General features: G+C 34.0%; 1 protein-coding gene across 1 annotated transcript in view; it reads right to left on the minus strand.

Annotated features, from left to right (window-relative positions):
- The window catches only part of LOC149797112 (placenta-specific gene 8 protein-like), an 83,333-nt gene extending 68,838 nt beyond the window's left edge, over nucleotides 1-14,495 (minus strand). Inside the window, exon 1 of the mRNA XM_089961781.1 lies at nucleotides 14,417-14,495. The gene's annotated coding sequence lies outside the window, so the exon portion shown is untranslated. The remainder of the gene's footprint in view (nucleotides 1-14,416) is intronic.
- Between the last annotated feature and the right edge of the window lie 1,224 nt (nucleotides 14,496-15,719).

Below are 15,719 nucleotides of genomic sequence, written 5' to 3' on the forward strand. Positions count from 1 at the left end.
ATCGCGACAATGGAACAAAGATACCAGGGAAAATGGTCCACTGCAATGCTGGCTGACTACTGCTGGACACTCCTCAGAGATGCTCCCGAACAGCTGTACAAGAGACAGGCGAAGAAATCTAAGATGTAGTCAATGACTTGATTTTTTATAGGTAGGCTATTACAGTTGACCTTTTACTATTGGAATGCATTTCGTTATGTAAACATTAATTTCTTGCAGATTACAAAAAAACTAGAGCCAATTTTGCAATTTGACTGTCATATTCGTGTTCAGCACATACAAATTGATAAGAATTGACTAATTTTATTTCAGTAACATGACTTTTGTAAAAATTTGTTGTCCAGTGTTATGTATATTTGATTTAATTATATCTGATTTAATATATATTTGTTTAATTTAATTGTTTGTCAGTTTTATTTTTTTATAGTTTTCATTACATGCTATTTTAATGGGAATTTATTTTATAGAGATGATACTATTTTCAGAAAATAGTTTAACCATGACTGTTTGTTTTATAAGCACCAGGTGTTGATCTAGATCCTGACCTTGCATTAAAATTTGTAGCAGCCACGTAAACAAGTTTTATTTTAATTTTAAAATGATTGGCTGTTGTCGAGGACATGATGGGACAATGTGTTTAAGATATAAACAATTTTTATAATTTTTTATTTCTTGGCAGGGTCACATTGGTGTACGTGACCTTTAACAAGTACTTAATTCCTATAAGCTTCTAGAAGATAATCATGTGACCCCTTGTTTACGTTTAGGAGACCATATAGCCTCTGTTTTGGAGAGTTATTCTCAGTAGAAGCTGGGTTGTTACACTTGAAGTTGTATGCTGTGCTGTTTGGAGTTATTTCAAATTACTTGAATTGGAGTTATTTCAAACTAATTGGATTTAAAAGGGATTATATCTTTTTTTTCTGAAAAATACATGTGCTCATATGAGATTCGTAATCAAAGACAGTTCTTATAAGAAATTTATTTAGATTTCCGAAACCGGAGTGATAATTCTTGTTTCTACAAGGAACTGTAGACTTCAATGCTACAGATTACAGCATACGTCATCGTCTTCCATCTTTTAATCTTGAGATACTCTGTTGCATGGGATGGGGCATGATTAATGTTTAATTAGGAACTGCTGGAATCATGGTTAGAGATATAGAAAAGGCGACATTAACGCGGGGTTAAGTGGCGGCAAACGACAACATTGAGACAAACCGGATACAATTTTGTGCTATTTGGATTGCTTGTGTGTGATTTGGGTTTTTAATGTAGCTTTAACAATTACTCGGACATAACACTACAATTCTGCGGTACTGAAGCATATAAGTATGACTCGCACTGGGATATCATGCCGCAGACATGATGTCACACCAAGTCACATTATAGTAGGCCGACCAGTCCTAACACTAACATTGTATTGCTAAGTGCCTAGCAAGACAGCTGTTAGAACCATTTTTTTGTCTTTAGTTTGACTCTGCTGTGGTTCGATCCCACAAAATCGTGCATCCGAGGTGGACGCTCTAACCACTGGGCTACCAGATCAGTCTGGTGCCATTTGGAAATAAGTATCTAAAAATAGTTTTTCCTGAATAGTTATTAATAAAGGCAGATTAGAGAGAATTATTCTAACTTTACTGTTGTGATTAAAATTTTGGCATTAAATATAGTTAATCCTGATTGGCTAAGTTAAAGGAGGGGTTCTGCTTCCGTGACCAATTTCAAAGTTAAAGACCAAAACGAGGCTGGAGAGAGAGAAGATGACAAGGAAAACAGGGTCTCTGACCTTTCACCAACACTGAATTTGGAAGGACGAGACTCAAACAGGTTATGTCGGCATGTTGAGGATTGAGTTTTTTTATTATCGTACACTCAGCTTTATGATGAAATGTGTTTTATAGGAATAGCGAATGAATACTTACATTTCTTATTAATTCTGTAAATCTATTTCTAAGTGAAAGTGTATCAGTCAAATGTCATGTTCAATTTCAGTTGGTTTATGCAACTGATTAAACTGTTAAATTTTACATACATGGGCTTGTGTTGTTCTATTCTATATCTCTGCTTACATATCTGTTATTCCAGCCATTACTTTTATATTTTGCTTTGTTGTTTACTCAGTCCGGGCAATAACACCACGATCAATCATATTCTAGATAGCAATAACAAACAGAAGCGCCATGTAACAGGTGGGAGATCCTCTCTCAATCAATTAGTGTCTATCTCATCTTATATATGAGCAATACACTTGATGTGGTCAAGGCAGTGAGTTTACATGTAGATAACCATCTTCAGTCTATCATTCCTAGCCAACTGATTTTTGATACCTAAAGTTAATCAGATTCTTCGCAAGGGCAAGTTGATGAAATATTGTAGGGAGCCTAACTTATTCTGAAGAAAATAAAGCACAAGCAGACTGACAGCTGGAAAACAGGAGCCCATATAATATTATTACATGGCTGTTGTATAACAAAATAAGAAGAAACATTAAGGTGGCCATGCATTGCTACAAGGTACAGCTTGCATGTATCTAGTCAATGATTCTCAAACACATGGAGTTATTTCATACGGACCTCTATGACATATGGAATTTTTGAAATGATTATTAATGCCAATCTGTTTCACAGCTAGACAGTTTGATAAAAATTGGATTGTTACATCATTTACTTCTTGTTTCCAACATTTCAACTGGCAACTATGTATTTTATATGAACCACTTTTGAAATGTCAAGACTTATTAGTCTTTGAATTTCAATAATGTCGAAACTCATTAGTGTTTGAATTTAAACGTAAAAACTATCCAAGTTATTTTCCCCCAAATATCAGACTAAACGGGGTTTTAAATTCACCTATGGCAATTAAAAATTGTAGAAACAGCTCACTGGTTGTGGTTCTCTACTCACATCTGTGATTCTGACAAATGAAACGATGATGCCTATTAACGCAACAATATACTTATTAACAACTATCAACACAAATTATGATGTAAAAATTCCAATTGAAACTAGTTTATCATTGTAAAAATTATTTCAATGTAAATCAAGGAGCAATCCCTCACTTTTTATCTGTATTTTGAAAACAGTTGAATTGGAAGGAACTCATTGCACCTTTTCTTACTTGGATAAACAAAAGAAAAAATCATAGTGCTGTACCCATTTCAGCTATGGTTTTTGATCAACGTATTTGTTTTCTTGCTGGGAGTATACTATGCATAAATAAGAGCAACTCCTGAGTAACGTCTAACTTTGATGCACTAAATATTCCTTATCACATTACAGAAAATAACAACAACAACTATAACAGCAAATACTACTGTTACTACAGTACAAATAACAAAGATTCCCTAGGATTTACTGATGCTTTAGTGTGTGAGAAGAATTTCCAGGGATTTAATACAATACCATTTATTTCAATGATTATACATTGTTATGGGTCATTTTGTAAAGAACATATTAAATATTAATTTTGTCCCTTACTGTGGGCCTGTTCTTTAAGATAATGTAATTTTGTTTGTAAACATGTTTATTTTGATGTGAATTCAGGACATTGGTATTCCCCCCAGAAAAAGATGGTCTACCTACCATTTTCCAGGCAGCTGCTAAATTTTATGTAAACAGACCTGACCCGTTTTAAAGAATTTGATGGAATTTCCACTAAGATGACAATTTCCAGAAAATGATTATTACGTCATAGATCAAGTGGGAAGGATATACATGTAATGTTGATTAATTCAGAATTGCTATTCCTATCCTAACATCTGTAATGGCATCGGTCTCTTAGTAGTGTTCAATTCTTATTTGAAGATATTTATTTATTTCGGTTACAAGTATTCATTGGCATTACAAAGTGCTCATTGATATTAGGATAAAATTACTCTTTGGGGATTATTTTGAATTTATTCAAAGACATATTCTAGATTATATCAACTTGAAATAGGAAGACCATTTGCGAATTCACAATTTCAAGACCATCATCACATGCAAGATTAGAATTTATTTGGAACACTACTGGAATTTATTTGAAACACCACTGAAATTCATTTGGAACATTATACTTTTGGAAATGTCATATCATCTTTAGACCTCTTTTGGATTTAATTCACAAGGCTGTTAAGTTCCCATTTAGTCTAAGGATATCAATTATTTGTTGCATTTTACAAAACGTGATGGATTTTGGTCTATTATGTTACAAAGTTGAAGACCAATAATATGTTAATATGAAATCCATTTATTAGGAGTAGTGATGACAAACTTCTCAAAATGATAGCCATATTGGATTTTTGACCAGCACCATTGTCATAAAACTATTCGCTATGGAAGGGTAATGATAAAAAGCTTTTAAAATCGATGCTGTGACAAATATAATGGAACTCTTATCAACACATCATAAGAAGTCTTTTAGTTAAAACTTTATGTCACCATCCATTAGGAGGAGAAATCACCAAGATATATGATACCTACGGACTCCATCAAGGCAGGCCAAATCTGTGACTTTGCCAGTGCATATCCCAAACAAAAAATGGTCATGCAACATAAGCCTGGTCATGACCGGTACACCATATACATGTAGAGGCTAAGTGAGTCAGTAATTATCCTGGATTATATTAATAATCACACAAATAAGAAAAGAAAAGAACATGGGTCATTTGAATGGTGGGGTTTATTAATAGTTTTGGTGATAGGGTGTTTAATTAACTGATTACATTTTAATGGATATCAGGAAATATTAAAGTGTAACAGTGGGTTCTAAAGTGTCACAAGGCTAAAATGATAGCACAGTGAAAAATTATGCTACTGTAATTTTGGGCCCGATGAGAAGACAGTACACTTTCAACAGTTATCTATATCAAGCAAATAAATTTCATGTACTTTTCCAATGATAAGCCCTGCTGTGACTGACCTTTTGGTCATCAGCTTAGCACAGTGTTTCATTTAAGCCCAAATGGACATCATGCAAAGGCATATGGCGAAAACCCCATGTGAATATTACTTTCTGTTTAAGTAGAGATGAGATAGCAAACGTTTTAAGATGGCTGCCATTGTGGCCATATTGGATGTCAGATCGTTACCATTTCTATTAAGAACCAGTTGTTAGACATCTTAAGAAGTCTTTTGGAGAAAACCCCATTTTAACACAACCATCCTTAAAGGAATGAGTAGAAAAACAATATATTAAACTGGCCACTACAAAACTGGCCACTATAGTGGCCATACTGAACTTACTGTCAGTACAATTGTCTTTTAAGCCCAAGAGGTTTCTTTAGTGAAAGCGTCATGTTGATATGACCATCCATTCAGAAGTAGCGATGACAAGACGTTCAAGATGTTTGACGTAGTGGCCATATTGGATATCAGATCAGCACCATTTTAGTTAGGACCAACTAGATATTATACAAAGTCTCTAAGTGAAAACCCCGTGTTGATATGGACATCCGATCCGAAGAAGTAGCAATAACAAGATTTTCATGATGGCTGTCGCTTGGGCCATACTGGAAGTCAGACATGCACCATTTTATCAAGGACCGACTTGCCAGCAGCAAAATTCCTTTAGTGAAAACCACATGCTGATATGACCTTTCATTCAGGAGAAGTAACATTAACAAGACTTTCAAGATTGTCAGTGGCAGTTATATTGGAGTTGCCGTTTTCATTAAGGACCAGACATCATGTTAAGTCTTTTAGCGAAAACACATGGTGATATGATTGTCCATTAGGAATAGTGATACCACTATTTTTAAGATGGCCACTGTGGTGGCCATATTGGATGTATGAGCAGCGCCATTTTTCAGACACTGGGATGAAATGTGTTTGTAAAGTTTTATGTCAATCCTATAAGTAGTTTAGGAAATTGAGAATCAGCGACAACAAACTTGTGTAAACACACACAAATGATGGACTACTACCGACCATCCAAAAGCTCCTCTGGTATATAACCAGTAGAACTACCAACAAAACACAACATAATACATGTATCTATTAGTTTCTAAACACATTTAATTATTTTAAATTTTGTTTTTATCTTGATTTAAAAGAAAACATAATATCATATCGAAAGCACCCTCCCCCTAATATTGGCTGATTCCTTGCTGGCCTTTAAGTTCACAAATACTCAACAGCCAAACCATACCATTTTTAATGTAACGAGCAGAAATTGTGCATCTACATTTTTTTATAACTAATGCTATCATTAATGTGTTGTTGTTGTTTTTATTATTGTTGGTATAGGGTTTAACATCATTTTTCAGCACAATATAGGATATATGGTGGTCAGTATAAAAGTGGAGGAAGAACCGTGAATTCCCGGGAAATAACCACTGACCCACGAGAAGAAACTGGCAAGCTTTCTCACAAACCCACATTGACCTAATCCGAGACTTGAACACATGTAGACAGAGGTGAGATTGTAGTGATCCATAATGGTGAGGAGTTTAGACCACTTGGCCAATCGGAGCACCATCATTATTTTGTAGAACTAAAAACAGTAAAAATCAAAGGTTAAATGCCTGAAGATATGAGTGTACACAACACAGAAAAAAGGCTGTTGCCGCAGTCAGTTTGTGCATATGGGAGAGGCATTTTATTAATAAAATTTCAAATTGTAATTGCGGATACATGTAATCTTTCCTGGACATCCACCATACATGTATCATAAATTCGGCAATTCATCTGAAATGTCCACTACAATGCCAGCTTAGTTGTGAAATGGGTATCTCAGGTAGATACGATTGTATGTACTGTCTATTTTGAATAGAAAGTAAAATCAAAATTTTAGCTCTATTGATAGTGCTTAAAACGTGATGGCAGCCACGGAGAGTCGAAGGTGGTTATTCAAGAGAATAGTTTCTTTTATAAAATGAAGGTGTTTAATAGCTTTTGTCACCATCATTATATTTATATCAATTTCATTAAAGAATCATACTATGTGCTAAAAACGAATTGGACAGACTGACACTCAGGACTGCTTTACCTACAGATCAGTCCCTTCCTGCATTCTAAAAAAAGCGCACATCCAGTTTGACCAAATAATGTAATTTGCCTGTGAAAGCTCTGATTGTGATGAGGATATGTGGAAATTTAATTTTATGTTGTTGAAAGACAAGTAAAATATTAAATATTTATTCCCATGTACAGCCCTCCCACCCTTATGATGAGCGTCTCCGTATCATACTTCTATTGCAAACTGTACACTTTCTGTAACGTGAAACATGTGACCAATGAGTGTGGAACTGATTGCCTAGGTTACCCATTATCAGTGCTCACTTGGCTTTAATATACCTCTGATTCTACTTGGTAGTAGGACAGAATACACTTTTTAAGGTTCTCTACTGCACATACCGTCTTACAGTTGAAATTTATCACTTTTATTTTATTTTTTATTAAAACAATACATTGCAGAAACCAGCCAGAACCAGTCTATTGGATACTTGAACTGTTCCAGCAGTTGCTGAATCCAGTACAGTGATGCATGGAAGAGTAATGGGATTATAGCTAACACCAACAACAAAACAAGTTGTTAATAGATTACCTTATTGTTGTAATATGAATATTGTAATCAAATGTGTTGCTTTAGGTTCTTGCATGGTTAGTAATAAAGGAATCAAACAGGGTCTATGAGTGCTTCGTAGTCTTTGATTAAAATTCGTATTTCCTTTGGTGAAGGTGAGTTAAAAAAGAAACATTGACCAAAAAACTACTTCCTCATTATCACTTATGTGTTTTGATTTAAATTTCTTTTTTTGTTTTTTTTTGGGGGGGTGGGGGAGTCTTCTTAAAATTGCTCTATTGTTGTTCAATATATTTCGAGTTCAAGTTTACTACATCATATTTGAGCTGTCCTCTGCTCATGCGTACACTAGTGTAATGCAACACTGGTTAAACATATTAAGTGGCACCTACGAACAACATAAAAAATGTTAAGAGAAACCGTAGAAAGCAAAACAAAGATGCTAATGAACACCAGCAAGGCTGATCTTGATCAAACAATGATGACTAGTGGTGAGTTATCTGACCTTGAAAATTTATAGGCAGCACCACCACTATTGGTCCAGCAGCTGATATACACAGATATAAATGTACATTCCAAATATGGTTTGGTATTGATCATGAAATCAAAATTTGGTTGAATAACAATTCATCAGAGAATAACTAAAGACAATAAATGTGGGGCTTTTTAGACGAAAGGTTTGCCTGTTAAAATGCATCTTTTAACACATGTTACACGATGTTATTAATGAAGGTTAAAGTAGAAATTCTTTCGAAAAGGGTCGCTTATAAAGTTATTGCACAATCCTAATGTGGTTCTGTGGTCGATATCACTCACCATTATACCATGGCCGAGGGACTAATTTGTACAGAAAGTGTAATTTCATCTCGGTCATGTGAAATATTAAAGATTTTAAACACAGTTGTACTCTTCGAACGTGCAGTTGTGTCACGTTTACTTCAGAAGGACTTAAATAAAACACTAGCTGAATAGTTTACATAAAGGTGGATGCATTTTCCCAATATGCTCCTTTTTACATTTTATACTGATGTACAGATTAGACATGAAATCAGATATAAATTAATATATTAATATCAAACATTTACTGAGTTGTTCACTTTTAAAGTGTTAATTGTTTGGCCACATCTATTCTTCTCTCAATATGTACTCTTTTAATACTTATTTATCTGTCATTTAAAACTACCCAGGCACACTATAACACATATTCGGCATGATTAAAGAAAGTTTAACCTCACAATTCATTCTGGAGGTTTTTTGGTGAATATGAAAGTCAATGTATGGAACAGATAGCACCAAATTAGTCAAATATTTAATTTTGTCGCAAATGTAATGTCCACATCTATTGAACATGGGTGCAGACATAAGGTGGTTACTGCACAGAGGTAAATGGAGGTCTTGGCAAATTCTGTAAATTCAGTACAGCCCTGCAGACTTGTAGTCTCCAAAGAATTTCCATTTCTGGTTGCGCCACCAGATGGTTTTGTAAATATAACTAATATTGTGGACTTCAAATGTCCATATTACTCAAAGGATTAAATGTCACTGCCATAGTCCAAACTTAAAGGTAGACGTCTATTTACCCAGGGTGAGGGTCACTCCTTGGTGAAAACCATGACTATCTTTTTCAAATTCAAGGATAACTTTTCTGCACTGGTGCACATGCATGTATTTTGTGTGTACAGTTTATAACCGTCAAGTTATAAACATTAAATACACTGACGTTTATAGGAATGAAACATTCAAACTGAAATGGTCAAAGAGTTTAAGTTTTTTAAAAATCCTATTTCAAAGCAGATCGTCTTGATAAGCATGTATATAAGCTGTATTTGAAGTGGACAATCATCACTGCATCTATAGCCAATATATTCTGAACTCAAATAAAAGACATAAAGAACATCTTTTTTTAATCCTATTTATTTCTTGCAAACCCTTTTCAAATCCAAGGAAATATTATAATATACACATATATTGGATAAAGAGCACTAATGCATGTTTTGAATCAATACCAGTTCTAAAATTACACCACATAAAGCAAATGAAAGCATTTTCTGATGGCAATTTCGACTCCATACTAGTCGAGGGATTTGTTAAAATTTTAAATGTTTTGACTAGACCTATCATTTTTTCAATACATACTTTTACTATCTTTTTTCTGTCATTTAATACCACCAAGGTACACAGCAAAGAACATATACTCTACATAATTAAAGAAATTTTAACTTCACAATCTAGGAAGTGTTTTCTTATAACTAGAAAAGTAATTTGATCGATAGACCAATAGCGGTGGTGTTACTTAGGTAGTAACAATAACTTGCTACACTCTACCGCTGGATAGTAGCTGACACCAGGACCTGGCTTGACTTATATATTTAGATCGGAAAAAATACAAAAGCCAATTTAATATGATTTCGATGATTTATTTTCATGTTTGAAGTACAGCAGTTTCAACGTTGTGTGACTAATAATAGTTTTTAAGAAAAGGCAATTGTGAGCATGGAAATTGGAATCAGAGCTTGTGATTTTTTAAAATAAAAAGTCACCAGCCCTGGGCCAGTATCTGAAAAATGTTCCTATGTGCATTGATACCCCAACGACAACTGACTTTGGCATCCCTAGACATCCATCACATTCAACCAATTAAAGGGTATGTACAAAGAACTTGGAAGTGCATCCACTTGCTTGTGTGAGAATTTAATTCCATCTGGAAATGTATGTGTGTATGTGTGTCTGTGTGTGTGTGATACATATTTTTAATGTAGCTTTAACATTTTTGTGATAACGCTGTTTATACTGATATCTAGAAATGGGCCATCATACCACATAAATATAGCATCATGTCCAACCCAGTCACATTATCCTGACACCTGGCCGACCAACCCTAACAGTAACCTCTGTTTGAAATCAAGGGTAGACAGTATCTTGCAGTAATCAACTATTTTTCAAATTTGATAGAAGTGAACTATTTAAGTACGGGAAGTTATAGTCATGTTGTCACCGCACTCAAAAAACGATTTTCCAGACTCGGAAATCCCACCAAATGGAGCATTAACCACAGAAAGTCAGCCCCAAAATCATTCGAAAGCAAATGAAAATGATGAATTTGCTTTTAAGGTCATTAAGAACATGCTGAAGAAGACACCAAAATATGGTAGAGACCAATATGAATACTTGTTAGAAATTAGGAACACTTCGCGTCAGGATGCTTGACTTGATCCGACTCCAATGTTTTTCGTAAGAAACACCCCATTAGTGATCCCATCAACAAGTGATCTGAATAAGGAACCAAAATTTAACTACCGATCAGCGCGAAAACGCTCCGTAAAGAAGTGGTACGATAATAGAGTTTGAAACTTACCTCCATTGAGTATCAGAGACTCCATATACTTCGAACACAAGGAAGGAAAAAAATGGAAACTTGGTAGAATCAAGGAAAGACTGAGGGAACACTCGTACATTATGGAAAGTTAGGATGAAAGAACGCATAGACAGAATCGTGTGCACATACGGTCCACAAAAATTCAAGTACGCATCCGGAAGACTTCATCTTTACGTGAACCTTAGGACACTGAGGTACCTAGAAATAACCACAAAGATCAAACAACTGCAACACCAAGTGAATCACATAGCTCCGCAATGTAGCCTTCAGAGAATGCTAAAGATGACGTATTGCCAATTACAAATATAATGACAAAGGCTGCACCAAGAGTAAGACCCAAGAGAAACATCAGGGAGCCTGCATATCTGAAAGACTTCGTGTGCTACAAGTGAATTATTAACTCTTAACATATAGACCCTAGTCAGTGAATGGTACATTGTTTTGGTTAGGGAATATGAACCAATAATATGATAATAGATTCAGACAGCAAAGATTTAAAGTTTAGCTTTCACTATACACTATATAACGTATCCAAAGTATTAGTATTAATCATCCAATGAAGTAGCGATAACTAGTTTTTTAAAGAAAAGGGGATGCTGAATAAAATTAGTGTAGCATATTTTGTAGTCATATGACTGATATCTGGTACTAGCCTATGATGAAATGTGTAGAATGTACATGACCTAATAAAATTGTATTGCTCTGAGAACAACTTCTGGTTTTATCTGCATGTTAAGCAGTTGACTGGTATGTCCCCTAATAGTGGACAATATATGAACAACATCAATGTCATGGTGGATGCCTTACATTGTATTATTGGGATAAAGTGTACAAAATTTCCCACTACTTACAACTAAATGTTTACTGCCATTTTTCTGAAATGTGAGAAAGCTAATTCCTGGCACCACATACGCTCATATTTGTTGCATAGAATTTACCGACAAATTATATATAATAACCCATTTGTTATTTGGTTGTAAGATACAATTCCCACAAAGAAATGAAGGATATACCACAATCCCTTCCGCCTGAACAAGTTTTTTAAAAGCTTTTCAGACCATCACAAATATAATAGCCTATGCTGAGATGGGATAGGGGACAAAGCTAAATCAGAAATATTAATATTTAATTCAATTATGGAATTTCATGTTTATAAAATAATATTATGGCTCAGATTTTATGTACTTCACAAATTAATAGTCAAATACAGTACACTCATTTCTTAGTCTATCTCTATGCTAGGAACGCTGCATTTCCAACGGATACAGTACACAGTAGAACTTCGATTATCCGGTGTTAACCGTCAGAGCATTGTACCTCAAAATATTAAAAACATGTACATGTACATATGTAGATATTATGATTTTTGATGACCTTGTCTATTGTATAATACTTTTAATGCACATATTCTATTATCCGTCTATTTTTATATCCGTCATGGTTTGGTCCCACACCTTGACGGTTAATCGAAGTTCTACTGTACTTTAAAAATGAAAGTGTTAAAAAACAGATGAAGAATTTAATGTAATGGATTAAAAATATATGTAATGATGCTTAAAAAAGGTGAGTGAAAAAGACGAGCGCGCAATAAGTCCTTATATCATTAGGCATCTTAATCTCCTTATCTGTTTTTGTTAATATCTAACATCTAACAAGCACACACAATTTCCTTTATCTACTCAAAGGATGCCAACACCACAGGAGTCTGGCGTTTTATCAATAAAGTACGATGAAATCTCTGACAACACGAAATCACCTTATCGGTACTATAAATCGACACAAGCGTGACACAACCATCTGCTCGATTCGACTTTTCTCACGCGTCTTTTATCGCTTCAAAATCGCAAGAAGACTGAAAAACTGCACATATCCATTCAAAAGACAGTGACGTACTAATGCATAACTCTCGGACGACTTTTCTTTTAAACTGGTTCATTCCAATTTTTCTTGTATCGTTTCTAACTGTTTTTATTCTCGTCATTAGACGGGCAATTAACCTAGTTATTATATAATCTGTATATATGTTGGGACAACATACCAGTTGAACCGTTTTAGACTTTTTAACCACAGAAAATAAAGTGTAGTAGTATTAGTATTAGTAGTCGTAGCAGTAGCAGCAGTAGTAGTAGTAGAATTTGTAGTAGTAGTAGTAAAATTAGTAAATCGAGTAGTAAACACATTTTGCTGGTCTTTGACTTTGACAGCTACATCTCTCCATTTTGAATACATTTACTATAGCCGTCATCAAGTTTAGAGCCTAGTACATGCATTATCAATACTTTATTTTCTGTTAGGAACGCAAATCTATACGATATATAGGATAATTTTATTGTATCATGAGCCATTATTAAAGTGTTATATTGAGTTGAATACACAGTGGAGACAAAAAGTTGACCTTCAGTAGGTTGTGAACAATGTGAAACTGTCTAATAGCGAAGACAAATTTATACCATTGTAAATGTCTATATCATTTACAATTAGAACAGTCACAAACAGAGATATGTTGTTAGTTTAAAGAGCAAAAAGTAAGATTATATAAAGAAGCGTATCTGTGATCTTGTTTCTAGATTTAAATAGGTTACTTACGCCTGTATTTTGTTACAACAGATTCAAAAACCGAAATGAAACTTTTAATTACAAATGCAGATTATTTGTGTACTTATGTAGAGGACTGTGGATTTACCAATGACTTGATAGTAGATATCCATTTCTACGACACTATCGATTACAAGAAAAGATAATATTGATGGTGTTCCTCAAATAAATAGTAAGGTCTCAGGACGCGTTAAAAAGGAGTTGAGTGTTAAACTAATATTATAGTTGTGTGGCCCCAGAAATAAGCAATATGAATTTACAACAAAACCAAGATGAATCTATGCAATATAAATCAGAATAGTAGTTAGGATGAAATTCAAATTAGTAAGATTAGAAAATTGCATATTGCATCAAACCAGTCATTATTCAATACATGAATTGAATTAGACAATACCACCATGAGCAATACAATATTACACTTAAGAAAGATGCATTGAAATGAAATGATCCTAAGAAATATTTAGTGGAGAACATAAATACTTTGCTAATGGTTACTCTCAACCATGGAAGTTTTCTCCAACAACTTTATAATTAAAGGCGTATTCAGAATTCAGTTAAAGTTATTTTCATTAATTATTTTTAAAATTTTCATCTATTTCCTCTCTCACCACTGTTATTTTACTCAAAGTCGTTTCAAATAGATGTTTATTGTTTTGAGTAAACTACAACTATTATATTCCATAATGTCTACCACTAAATGCTAACTTGGTTAGACTGGTTGATCAGATTTTACATATTCCTTGTTCACACAATTATCCATTAGAAGCAAAATTTATATAACATTGAATAATTCTAGCGAGTTCTCAGTCTTATTATCAAGATATATTAGAATTAAATTATCGTCTCTAAATTGTTGTTTTATGCTTAATTCATATATTGTACATACATCTTGATGAGATTTTGACAATAACAAATAAACAAATTAAAGATCATACATACTATTTCAGTCAAATCTAATGGAAGCTTTGCCTTTTCCTCGATTTATGACACCACATATGATCATGCAATGATGTTCTTATCTCAGAGTATTTAAATGTCAGATAAAACTAAGCGAGCATCACACAGTTATCATGTCATTGCAAGGGAGATATCAGCCTTCTTGTTTCTCCCATATAAACTGGTTTTGCTTTAGTCCAGGTTTTGTTTGTGTGGTATGTAGTTTTGTAGATGTATCTAAGTCATACATAGGAAATATTATGTGTAAAACGAATGGGTACTTTATATGTATTTGTCTCTATTTAATTTGTATAAAAGTGTATAAAATTAGTAAATAATATCTAATACATAAACATTTTATTATACAAAATTCGGATGTATCCAAGCAGTGGTGCCACTAGGGGGTGAGGGATTCGGACACCGGATGACACCATCAGAGGGTATGACACCAAAATGACTGTCTATAAAATGTTTGAATTGTTGCTCAGGGAGGAGGTCCGTGGGGGTGACACCATGATTTACCGCACACGACTGTCTGTAACATTGTTAAGCTTTAGTGCAGGAAACGTGTCCATGGGTGGTGACACCATGAGTTACTGCACTGGGTTATACCATGAGTTACTGCACTGGGTGACACCAACCCTAGTGATGCACCTCTATCCAAGTCATACAAAAGAACATATCTTTTCAGAAAAGTATGGGCGGTTTATATTTGGTTTCTTTATTTCCTCCTAATGTGTTTAGTGTCTCATACATTAATGGATATACCTGTCAGTTCTAGGTAATTTTATAAAGTTAGAAGTAAAGTTGAAAGCAATGCAACTGTAACATAACTAATTATTTTAAAGTGCATTCTTCTCGTGGAATCTTTTGTGTGCATTAATGTGTTCTTGACTAATGCTAATTTGTCTTTAGTTTCACATTATTACCTCAGGTACACTTTATTGACACCTGAAATGTCAAATTAATTCATGTTCGACAATTTGCAAGTTTATCTGTATTCAGATGTTACTTATTTAAAAAGCCTTAAGCATTATCGAGTGATGGGGTACGTATTCTCAAATACAGCTATAATGAATGCTAATCGTTAGAAAGAACTATCAAGGCTTCATAAATCTTATAATTGGTGAATCAAGAAGGTTGTTCGATACAGTTGCATTTTCTCATGCAACTAGAATTATCTCTCTTATCACATAATCATAAAAGAAAACAGCTAAAAGGATGTATTGCTTGTTAAAATACCTGGCCTTTCTTTCATAATTGATGGTGTTCTCTTACATCAGAAGATTTTTTTAATGTTTTGCAA

Source organism: Sinohyriopsis cumingii, chromosome 6 (genome assembly GCF_028554795.1).
Source record: "Sinohyriopsis cumingii isolate HCF-2022 chromosome 6, ASM2855479v2, whole genome shotgun sequence".
Classification (NCBI taxonomy): domain Eukaryota; kingdom Metazoa; phylum Mollusca; class Bivalvia; order Unionida; family Unionidae; genus Sinohyriopsis; species Sinohyriopsis cumingii.